The sequence below is a fragment of the Nannospalax galili genome, unplaced genomic scaffold (genome assembly GCF_000622305.1).
Source record: "Nannospalax galili isolate Female #2095 unplaced genomic scaffold, S.galili_v1.0 scaffold146, whole genome shotgun sequence".
Classification (NCBI taxonomy): Eukaryota; Metazoa; Chordata; class Mammalia; order Rodentia; family Spalacidae; genus Nannospalax; species Nannospalax galili.
In genome coordinates, this window is record NW_008357929.1 from 3,892,881 (window position 1) to 3,905,888 (window position 13,008).

Consider the following 13,008-nt stretch of genomic DNA (forward strand, 5'->3'; position numbering starts at 1 on the left):
AGCACCCAAGACAAGACAAGAAATCATTAAAATAAAAGAAGTTCCCATCATTTTTGAGGGCAGTGCAAAGATAATAAAGGGGGAAAATTTGATTCTTTTTGGCAAAAACTGTAGTAAGCAAGTCAAAAGACAACTGACTGGAAAAATTATGTTTCGATTTACAAGACAAAGAGCTACTTTCACACACACACAAAAATAAACACAAACAAAAACATTCCTGGAGCTGTAGAGATGGCTCAGTGGTTAAGAGCACTGGTTGGTCTTGTAAAGGATCTGGGTTCAGGTCCCAGCACTCATGTGGCAGCTAACAACCATCTGTAATTCCAGTTCCAGGAGATCTGAGGACACTCTCTTCTTACCTCTATATGCAGGTAATACACTCATACAGATAAAATAAATATAATAAAAATGTTTTAATAGAAAAAACATTCCTGTTCGAGACTAGCCTGGTCTACATAGCGAGTTCCAGGCCAACTGAGGCTAAAGGGAGACCCTGTCTCAAAAAAAAAAAAAAAAGCATTCCCACAGAACTGGACGGTAGCTCAGTGGTAGAGTCCATGCTTAGCACATACAAGGCCCTGGGTTAAGCCCCAGCATACACACAGAGAAATTCTTGCAAATTAACATGAGAAGACTGACAATCTTATAGACACACTCAGCCAGAAAGCTCACAGAAAAGGAGTATAAGTATCCTAAAAATTCAGAGATGCTGCATACAAAAGTTCCTGTCCCAGACACAAAAAGCTAACAAACAAAAACTGAAAGAAAAGGCCCAGTAACAAACATGATTTTTCAGTTAGCTAACAGGCTAAGTTTCTTACACAGTATGTTGATATACCAACTGTGGGCAACTGGCATTCCCAGACATGGCTGATGGGAACACACTTGGTACAGCACAGTGGGAGACAATTTTCTTTCTTTCTTTTCTTCAGTACTAGAGATAGAATCCAGGGTCTCCCATGTACTAAATGAGTGCTCCATCATTGAGCTGCATCCACAGCGACTGGGTGGCGGCGGGGGGGGGGTGACAATTTAGTAACTTACACTTCTAGAAACATATTTCTACAAACTATCTTGTTTGAAAAGTGATTTACATACAAGCTTATTGGGCTAATAGCATTGTTACTGAAAAAAAAAAATAGAATCAACCTAAGCATCTTTCAGTGGGGGAACATCAGGTAAGTACTGAGAGATCGCTGTGAAGCTGTAAGAATGAAGAGGTTCATTGTGTGTATGGAATGATCACCAATATATACTGTTAGTGAAGGATCTAGGTAAAGAACACTGGGGCTAGCAGCACCTTAGGAGATTGGATAGATAGATAGATAGATAGATAGATAGATAGATAGATAGATAGATGATAGATAGATAGATGATAGATTTTTTTATAACTCATTTTTTTGTTGATTTTTTTTGTGTATGTCATACAGAATATCCCAAACAATCTTATTCATCTATATACCCACTTCCCAAATTGTACCCTCCCATAGCCTCCTCTGCTACTCAAGCCCATATACTCTGTCATCCCTGTTACTGTCCACTGTGTTGTCGGCGCCCCCAGCCGTTCCCCAGTGCTTGACCGTCCACTGAATCTAGTCAGCCCATCTAGAGTTCCTTGTTTTAGGAAGATCAGCTCTTCCTCATCTAGCAGCAATCAGTTGTCAATATTCCTTTAGATAAAATTGGGGACTGCTGTTCATTTTCCCAGTTCTATGCTGGGTTACTCTCTGGGAGTCTCTTGGACCACCCTGGCCAATAACTCAAAGGAAGGTATCTCCTATCTGGCATTGTTTCTTGTTATGTAGCCTTTAGCTATAATATGGACTCTTACAAAATTATATTGACCCCTTTAATCTTTGGTTATACTTTCCTTTTGTGTATTTAAGACCCTACATTTGGCCCAGATAAACCAATTTATTTTTACTCCTAAGGCCTTTTGAGGATCTGTTCCTCAGGGGTCACATGGGCTTGGGAGGAGCTCCTGGCTCCTTTCTTTTACAGGTTCCAAGGTAGATGATAGATTTTATTTTTATTTTATGTGCTCATGTCTGTACACACAGAAGGCATCAGAGACCCTTGGAGACCAGAAGGTGTCTGATTCCTTGGAGCTGGAGTTATAGGCACTTGTGAGCTGCCAGACATGGGTGCCAAGAACATAACTTGGGTTCTCTGGAAGAGCAGCAAATGCTCTTAACCACTGAGCCATCTCTCTAGCCCCAGGAGACATATATTTAACATGCATGAACTTGATGCTAGCATGTTTGGAAAGAAACCAAAAATACTAAAAATATTGGTTGTCTCAAAAGGAAAGTAAACTGGTGATGACAAACAGGACCTGGAGGGATATTTTACATTATGTGTTCTCTGGTTTCTTATGAGTTGTATATTTATGGATGTGATAGTTAATAAAAATGAATGAATTGCTATGTAACTAAATTAGGAATGATGTTTGTCCATTATTTATACCCATGAGCATTCTTATTAAAAGTTTGAAAAAACATGGATTACCATTGACATATAATCTTTTATTCAGGAATAAAGTTTTTGAAGTCTTTTTTATAAAAAAAAGAGATGTGACTTTTATTATATTCTACTTTATTTGCATATACTTTTCCCCTTGTTTCCACAAGAAAATTATTGTGCAGAGTTTTGTTTTGCTTTGGTCAGGGAAGGGGCTTGGTCTTTTTGAGACAGGGTCTTCTTGTAGCCTCAGCTGGCCTAAAACTGCATATGTAGACCATCTGACCTCAATTTCACAAAGATCCGCCTGCCTCTGCCTCCTGGGTGCCTCTGCCTCCCGAGTACTCAGAATAAAGATGTGCCCCACCAGCCCTACCTGTATTGAGTTTTTTGTTTTTTTTTTTAAAGATTTGGTTTTGCTTTTATTTATGTGTATGTGTGTTTGTGTCTGTGTGAGTATGTGCACATGACTCAAGGAGGCCAGAAGAGGACATTGGATCCCCTGGAGCTGGAGTTACAGGTAGTTGAGAGCTACCTGACATGGGTGCTAGGAACCAAACTCATGTCCTTTGCCAAAGCAGCAATACTTCTTCTTAAATGCTGAGTCGTCTCTCCAGCCCCTGTATTGAGTTTTGATTCTCAGCTCAGATTCACTTGAGTAGCAAGGAACTAAAACAAACATATGCTTAAAATGCTGTAAAAATTCATTCAGTGAATGCTGTCTATTTATTTATTTATTTATTTATTTATTTATTTATTTATTTATGGCTGAGTCTTGCTATGTAGGCCAGGCTGAGCTAGAACTTACTCTCCTCCTGCCTTGGTCTCCAGAGAGCCGGTATTATAGGTGTATACTGCCACATCCAGTTTTCTAAACTACATTCTCTTACTATTTTATATGTAAGCTATCTTTTAGATGTTTTCCCCTATCATCCCCTAAGTCTATGTGTTAGAATTGCAAGATTCTAACACATAAGGTATTTCTAAATAGCTTCGTTTCATTTTCAGGAAGCAAAGTTAAGGGATTTGTTATTTCTTTTTTCTCTCAACCAGGTTAAGAATAAGGAGATGTAATTTTTATGACCCATGATTTTAAAAGCAACACAGGGCTGAGGTATAATTTAGCACTTACCTAGCAGGTATGAGGCCCTAGGTTTGATAGCCATAAAAATCAGTCAATCAATCAATCATGGATATAGAATCTGACAGTAGAGCACTGGAGGATCCTGTTTCCTGAGAGGTCAACAGAATGCAATTTGAAATAAGAAAGTGGCTGCACTGGGTGGAGCAGGTAGTTCTGGGAGTCCTCCACGAGGACACACAGAACACAAGAAGCTGCCTACACCCATCCTTATCTCTTTGGATATATGTTTTCATATATGTGAAGAAATCTGAGATAACAGTTCATTCTTTGTTGAGAAAAAAAGTCTCTCTCTCTCTCTCTCTCTCTCTTTCTGTGTGTATCTGTCTGCCTGCCTGCCTGCCTACCTTCCTGTCTGTCTTTCTGTGTCTGTGTTTGTAGATTTGAAGGTGGAACCCAGAGTCACACTCATGTCAGGCAACCTCCCTACCACTGAGCTATACTTCTGCCCCAGATCTCTTTCTAAGGTGACAATGGCCTTAAAAATTCAGACAGGACTTAAGATTCTCCTATGTAACAGAACTGGCTGTATTAGTCACTTTTCTGTTGCTGTGATAAAACACCATGACCAAGGCAACCTATATATAGGCAGAAAAGTTTATTTCACTTATGGTTCCAGAGGGATGAGAGTCCAACCTGGCAGAGGAGGCATGGCAGGAGGCAGTTGGAGCAAAATGCTGTGACAATGCTGAGACTATAATGATAATGTCGTCATACTAGACTTCTACCAAATTTGTATCTGTAGACCTTGGTCTATTCCTTCTGATTTCTTTTGGAAATTTCCTAGATATTGGGGACCTTGGGTAACAGCAGTTCCCTGATGCAGGTAGAAGCTGACCAACAAGTGGTCAGGGGCTTCTGGGAGAAGGATTGTATCGGAGGCAGTCCCCACCCTGTCTGCAGCAGTCAGCTTTGCCTCTTCCCAGCATAGCTTCGAGGCCCTCTGGCCACAAAACCCTCAGGGACCTCAACAAGTACTATGACAGGAACCCAGAGGTAAGCATCTTAATTTGTCAGCTGTCTGCTTTCTGGGGAATATCACTGAGTAAACCTGCTCAAACACCTCCAGGGCCTTGAGGGTAAGTACTATAAATATGTAAAGAGACCTGATTGACACGGATGGTCAGACATAAAGTCAAGTTCAAATTTTAGGAAAATGCTTTGCAGTACAAAGTGAGAAACATTTTAATTGGGCTTGCCAAACAAAACATATGCTGCCAGTTTCCAACTATAGGTTTTGAGCATCAGAAAAGAGAATAGATCTTGAATACACTTCTGTAATCTTTAAAAAATATTTAATTATTCATATCTGCTTATGTGTGGCTGCTTCTTTGTATGTGTACTACACATGTGCAGTGCAGTTCCTGAGGAGGCTAGAAGAAGGTGATGAATTCCCTGTGGCTGGAGTTAGAGGCAGTTATGAGCCACCAGATGTGGGTGCTGGGAACCAAACTCAGGTTCTTTGCAAGAACAGCAAGTGCTCTTGACTGCTGAGTCATCTCTGCAGCCCAAACTTCTATAAGCTTTGATGAGTTCATTCCTTGCTTGATTCTTGGTAACCAGCATCTTCCAGAATGGGGCTCCTATTTTGTACTGTTGATTACCCATTGTTTCTTCTATGTATCTCCACAGGCAACTGAAAGCTCTCTGCAGCAGCCTTCTTTAAGATTCTGAAATGGAACCCTATGGCTGATTAACTTCGTTTTCTTTCTGTTTTCCTAATATCATGTAATGAATAGACTACATTCATTAGTTTTTAGAAAATAATAGTTTTTAGAAAAGAAGCCCAATCTTTTTCGCTCAGTGCCCCCCCCCTCTTCAGACCTGTGTGCTAATTAGCCATGAAGGATGACTCACAGTGTTGTCATCTCCACAGGGGAAGCAAAAGCTTGCATCTCCATTGATCCAAGGGACCTTGAGTAGCCACCACATGCTCCTGGAGGCTTGTGTCAGAGAGGCAAGTTCAGTCTAAAAAACTGGATGCAGAAAGATTCTCAGTCTGGGCAGGTATCCAGCCATCCCCAGCACAGGCAGCAGGCACAGATGGAGCCTCCCTCTGCTCAGTGCTGAGAGGGTTTTCAGAGTCCTGGCCCTCAAGGTGAAATCAATGTCATAGCAAGGGCAAAGTATGATTATCCAAAGTTTGCAGAGCCATCAGTGCATCAAGGCGTCAGGTACCTTAAAGTGAAGGAGGCACTTTGCGTGGCATCAAGTGAGCACAGGAAAAGGGTTGAGATGAGGTACTTACTGTAGCTAAAGGTGGAGGATTCTGGGTCGTGAGGGGCTGGAAGGGATGTAATATAAGGTCTGTAACCCTATCCATTTAAGGACAATGCTAGAATCAACTCTGAACCTCAAAGGATCCTAGATTAGTTAATGAGATAAATAATAAAAACGTAGGGCTGAGGTAAAGCTAGGAGTACAGCACTGGCCTAGTGCGAGTTGGAGGCTCTGGTTCCAGGCACAGGTAGCAAGCCTAACAACAACAAAAATGAAACAAAAGAAAACTCAACCAGGAACCACCTATAGTTCACTGCAGCTTCCCGCATCTGCGCATCTGTGTGTGGAGGTTGGAGCTCTTAGTAGGAACTGAAGCTCAAAAGAATGATCAACATACATGGATACATTGAGGGTAAGGTCCCTACTTTACTGGGTTCGTGTGTGTGTGTGTGTGTGTGTGTGTGTGTGTGTGTGTGTGTTGGGGGGGGGAAAAGCCCCAAGCCCCTTCTTAATAGAGGAGGCCAAAAGGTTGATAATTTACAAGATCAGGAACAGATTAATTCCAGCATTCCAAAAGCTGAAGAAGGAGGATCAGAGTTCCAGGTGAACCTGGCTATATAGCACAACTTTTTTCAAAAAACAAAACAAAAAAAACAATAAAAAAAACCCTGTCCCCTCAAAAGCTCCTACAAACTACATCAAAAATATTAAGTTGGAATGTGTTAGGGCTTTGCAAAGACAGAAATAACATAAAGTAAAATAAAGATGGGCTTGTCTTAGAAATCTGTGTTAATGACAGCTAGGCAACATTCACCTTGCCACTGTTTCAAGCCTGAGGTACTTTTATGTAGAACAGGATGTGATGCAATACACATAGCCAATTTCATTTATCTGAGCCTTTGATCATATTTATGGTCATTGTGAATTTCCTTACATTGGGGTATCCCATTAGAACCCTGGCAAACGGTGTGGTAAAAATAATGTTTATGCTCAGTTATAATAATTATCACCCTCTCCAGGAACCTCCTATTCTGAAACAGATGGCATACAACCATTCTGTCAATAACAGCTAGGTTTTACTATGAAGCAGGCACTGTTTGTTCTAGGCGTTCTACATCCATTTGCTCATTTAATTCTTGCAGTGTTCCCAAGGGGTAAGTGAAATTGTTGTCTCTTGTGTTATTGGTGGGAGAACTGAACCACATCAAGATGGTTGAGCTGTAACACCATCCTAACACATACTGACATATAACACTATTAACCAAAACGGATTCTACAGCAAGAGTTGCAGGTCAATACAAAAAACTTATTCTAGTTTAGCTGTTTCCAAAGGCATCCTGATTGCTATTCAGTATGGTTTTGCATATTATATTGTGTTCTGTCATTTATCTCCATAGATAGGTTTTGACACTTGCTATGATTTGGATCTGTAGTGTCCCCCAAAGACCCATGTTACTAGCATGGTGTTACTGAGTTGATGGCATTATTGGGAAATGGTGGAACCTTTAAGAGGTAGAATTTGCCTGAGAGGCTGAGACAGGAGGACTGCTATGAGTTCTAGGCCAACTGGACTATGGAGTGAGACTCTGTCTCAAAAAACAAAACCAGAACCAACAGATGGGGGCCCTGGTAGAGGGTCTTTGGGTCATTGAGGGCATGGTTTTGAAGGGAAGAATGGGGCCCCCACTACACCTCTTTCTCTTTTTCTTCTCTGCCAAGAGGTTAGTGATTTTACTCTCCACACACTCTCACCACAATGTACTAACACGCCACAGGCTCCAAAGCAACAAGGCCAAACCATCATGGACTAAAAACCTACCAAACTGTGAGCCAAATAGACTAGTTTTTTTTTTTTTGTTTTTTTTTTTTTTAGTCTGTGTTTGTATATGCATGTTTTTGAGGGTGCCCTCAGATGCCAAAAGAGGGCATCAGATCCCCTGGAGCTGGAGTTATTACAGGTGACTGTGAGCTGTCAGACATGGGTGCTGGGATCAAACTCTGGTCTTTTGCAAGAGCAACAAGTAATCTTAACTGCTGAACCATCTCTCCAGATCCTGTGGATGGGCATTTTTAACTGAATTGTGGTGCTGCTTCTCAGATAATTCCCATAGTACTGCTTTAGAAATTTGTGTTAAAAAATCCTATTTGCAGGCTCTACCTATGAGAGAATCTGATTTAGGGAGAGGTATATGTGTTTCGTTTTGTTTTGTTTTATCCTTTTGGAGACAGGATCTCTCTGTAGCCTCAGCTGGCCTGGAAGTCACTAGGTAGACCAGGTAGCCTTGAACTCATAGAGATCCACCTGCCTGTGCCTCCTGAGTGCTGGGACTAAAGGCCATGTGCTATCACACCCTGAGGCATATGTGTTTTTAACTTCCTCCTGTTATATGATGTGTGCCCAGCTGGGTGTTAGAAGAACAGAATTAGACCAGGGCTCAACACTTTTGGTCAAGCACTTTTAATCAGTTGAAATATTTTGAAGCTAAACAACCATTATTTGTGAATGTATTCATTTGCAAGTAGCATATGGTTATTATGTTGTTTCTTGTACTTATATGGATATAAAACATGAAAAAAGGAAGAGGTAAGAGTGAAAAATAGCATGCCTTTAATCCCAGCACTCAGGAGGCAGAGGCAGGCCAATTTCTGTGAGCTTGAGGCCAGCCTGGTCTACATAGTGAGTTCCAGGTCAGCTCCATGGGGCTACAGGGAGACCTTGTCTCAAAAAGCTGCCCCCCCCCACCAAAAAGAGTGAAAATAGTATTTTTTATTTTATTATTTTATTTTTATATTTTATGTATATGAGTGTATTGCCTGCATGTGTGTAAGTACACCCATGTCATGCAATGCCCTTGGAGGTCAGAAGAAGGTGTCGATCCCCTGGAACTGGAGTTACAGACAATTGTTAGCTGCCATATAGGTGATGTGGGTTCTGGGACTCAAACCCCAGTCCTCTGCAAAGGCAGTCAATGCTCTTAACCACTGAGCCATCTCTCCAGCCCTGAAAAATAGCATTTTTAAACATGCTTGTTACTTATTGAAGCTCTCACAAAAAATAATGGACATTGAATTTGAGTAAATCTTGGTTCAATATTGTGTGATATAGAAACTTTTAAGGTCTACTTCTAAGTTTTAGCATATTGTTGATAGTTTAATCGTTGTCAGAAGTAAAAAAAAAAAGGAAAAACAATGCAAACATATTTCACTCTAAATGGATAAAGCACACTATATGAAATAATTATATTTATTTTCAATGCCATTTGCTAATTTAGCACAAATTTTTTATGAAATGTGACTATTAATTTCCATAGCCCCTCTTCTGAGTCAGTTCTTGCAAACTAGTTGGAAAATAGTTTTCACTTTAATAATTTAACTAATAGTCTTACAATGAATAGCACTAAAATATTTAAATGGAACATTTTATATATCAATTATCATTTATTAGGACTTGAAAAGAGGCTTCAAAACATGTTTCATTAGATTTAATAACATTTCATAAAGTACTTGATAGAATATTGTATGACCTTAAACTTTGCTAAAAAGTGTTCTTCATGTTCTAGAGAACTATACACGTATACATACACGCACACAACAATCCAAAATATATACACAATATATATAATCTGTACACTGTTATTTGTATGTATAACCTCTATATAAGCTATATAATATATATATCACACATGCATTTTGCTGACCTGTTGGTCATATCTGGGTGAGTTAGCATTAATGTTGAATCAGTGTATTTGAAAAAGACTCACATTATAAGTGTACTTCTGAGGCCAGGAATATAGCTCAGTTGGTAGAGTACTTACCTAGCATGCACTAAATCCTGAGTTCCAAGCCAGCAAGATGTCTCAGTGGTTAAAGGTGTTTGCTGTCAATCCTAACAGACCCTGGAACCCACATGGTAGGAAAAGAGCCTGAAAGTTGTCCTCTGACCTCCACATACAAGCAGTTAAAAGCACTTGTTGCTCTTGCAAAGGACTGGAGTTTGTATCCCAGCACACACATCAGGCAGCTCACAGTCACCTGTAATAATTCCGGCTCCAGGGGATCTGATGCCCTCTTCTGGCATCTGAGGGTGCCCTCAAGAACATGCACACACACAACACACACACACACACACTCACACACACACACACCATAAATAAATGACAAACAAAAATGAAAAAAAATGGAATTCTGGATTCCATCTTCTGTACTGACCAAAACCAGGCATGGCAGTGCATGCCTAGCACTTGGGAGGTGGAGGCAGGATGATCAGAAATTCTAGTGATTTTAAGGCCATCATGAAACCTGTCTCAAAAACAAAAAATTAACAATAACAAAATAGAAATGCAGGTCTGCCATTTTCTTTTTTTTCCCTTTGCCTGTGTTATGTGTATACATGCTATAACTTGTATCTCAGACTGACTGTCATAGCTTTGGTTGTCAACTTGACACTTGGGAGGAAGGAACTTCAATTGAAGAATTTCCTTGATCAGATTGGCCTGTGGGCATGACAGTGAGGCATTTTCTTAATTGCTAATTGATGTGGGTGGTGCCATCCCTGGGCAGGTGGGCCTGGGCTTGTATAAGAGAGTTAGCTAAGGGGCTGGAGAGATGTTTCAGCAGTGAAGGGCACTTACTACTCTTTGAGAGGACCCAAGTTTGGTTCCCAAAATCCAAAATGGGGCTTACAACAGTCCATAATGCCAGTTTGGGGGAATCCAATGTCCTCTTCTGGTCTCCAAAGGTATCGTGTACACATGATGCACTTACAAACATGCAGGCAAAACACTCATACACATAAAACAAAAATAAAAATTCAAAAAGAAAGGTAGGTGAGCACACCGGGGAGCAAGCCCTCCAGTGGCACTCCTCCATGGTCTCTACTGCAGTTTCCGCCTCTTCAGTGATGGACTGCGACCAGTAAGACGAATGAAACCCTTTCCTCCTCAAGTTGCTTTTCATCATGATTATCACAGCAACAGAGACCAAACTAGGACAATTTGTACCAGAGAATGGGGTCTTCCTGTAACAGACCTGACCCTGTTGTATTGGGGGGGATTGTGGAAGTGTTTGGAAACTTGGGCAGGAAAAGCTGTTGAGTGCCTAGAGCTTAATGGCCCAGGCTGTGAGCATGGGGAAGATAAGAAAATGCCTCACAGACATGTCCACAGGCCATCAAATTGAGGTCATTCTTCAGTTAAGGTTCCTTCTTCCCAGGTGACTCTAGGTTTGTATCAAGTTAACAGGTAAAGCTAACTATGACACTGAGATTACTATGCAGGGAATCTTTTAAACTATGTGTGCATTTCGTCAGGGTTTAGTTAAAACTGGATTATGTAATTCACAAACCTACAGAATCCAGTACATGTCAGTTTATGTCTCAATACGTTGAGAGCAAGTGAAAATATAGGGAACTCACTCTCATGCACATGGGATGGATCTCCTCCTCTTTCCTCAAAGCATCTCTCACCATGCCGCATGTCTGCTCAACACATAGCTCAACTCAGTCCATTATGTTCAGTACTGGGGATGCTGAATTTCTTGCTTGCAGGGCAAGCACTCTATTGCAGAGCTATATTTCCCCTCTCCCTTGGTTAATACTCTTTAGTTCTTGACCCTATTTGTTGGTGCAGCTCAGGGCTCAGTCCTCAGACCTCTTTATTTTCATTCATTGTCTCAAGGCTTAGACATTTGTGATTTCTTCTACCTGGAAAGCTTTCCCTATGCTCAAGACTTACTCCTGAACTTCAGGTCTGTGTTTAAGGTTGTTCTATCTGTTAGTTCTTCTCTAAGCATCCTGCAAAAATTACATCTCATCTCTAACACCACCTGTCTAAATCTAATTTTCTCTACAATGTCACTACTCAACACACTTATCATTACCTGCACATTTATTTATTGTTCAGCTTCCTTCACAAAATATAAGTCCTGTGCGAGGACTTTGCCCATGTGGTTTACTGTTAATATCCCTACCTAATGGAATAGTGCTGGGCACCGAAGAAGGAACTGACGCTTTCCATTTCTTCAGCTAAGCTATGTCTATATTTTTAAAACATGTTTTGGCTGTTAAGTCTGTTTAAAAAGTTTTATACCTCACAGTTCCCAATTTAATGAAGAAATTATTAAATTGTCAAATGAATTATCCTCTTAGAGTTGTCAACATGAAATCTGTGGGTTCCAAGAATGGCTCTACTAACTCCCTGAATTTCAGAACAAAATGTATGTAGATGTGTCTCCACATCTCTACTGGGGAAAGCCTAAGATCTTCTGTCAGCATCTCATAGGTATGTTGCACAATTCAAGATTTTGGGTTACTCTGATCTTCCTTGGGTGTTGATTAGTATGATGGCTAATCCTGATTGTTAACTTGACACACCTGGGAAGAGGGACCCTCATTTGAGGAATTTTCTCCATCAAACTGGCCCGTGGGTATGTCTGTGGGTATTTTCTTGATGGTTAATTGATGTAGGAAGGTCCAGCCCATTCTGGGCAGAATCATCCCTAGGCAGGTGGGCTTGCCAGAGGAGTGAGCCAGGAGGCAGAGTTCCTTCTGGTTTCTGCTTCAAGCTTCTGACCTGGCTTCCCTCCCTGATGAACTGTAACTGCTTTTGGTCATGGTATTTAGCATAGCAACACAAACCAAACAACAGTGAGCTAAAACCTAGCATGTTCACTAAGAAACTCATGCTGGTCCCACCAAATCAGCTGATGTCTTTGCTTTCATAGAAGCAAAGCACATTGGTATTGAAAATAACCTGCAAGGCGGGTTTCTAGGTAAATGGCTGGCCAGCTGTCATTCATGCTGTCCTCAGGAACTCCAGAAGGAGATACTTGCATCTAGTTTAGGCATACATTACAACCTGTCACACCACATTACGTGACGTTTGGGTTAACGAGGACGACTTTAATTAGGACTGTGATGCTTTCCCAGGAACTGCGATCCTTTCAGCGCCAAGGACTTTGAGAACCTTTCGCACCGGTCAGTTTTTTAGGTCCTGCGAAAATATCTTGTCACCCTTGCCCTCCGCTGTGTTTCTCCAGAGATACAATTCTAAACAAGGGACAGGAAGAGGACACTTCTCTATACTGGCTGCTCCTTTTTATGGTGCTCTCCTGTAGGTCGGTTTCTCGAGATTGAACTTCCAGATTTGGACATGATGCTTCAGTAGTGCAGCTCTTCATAAGCCAACAGC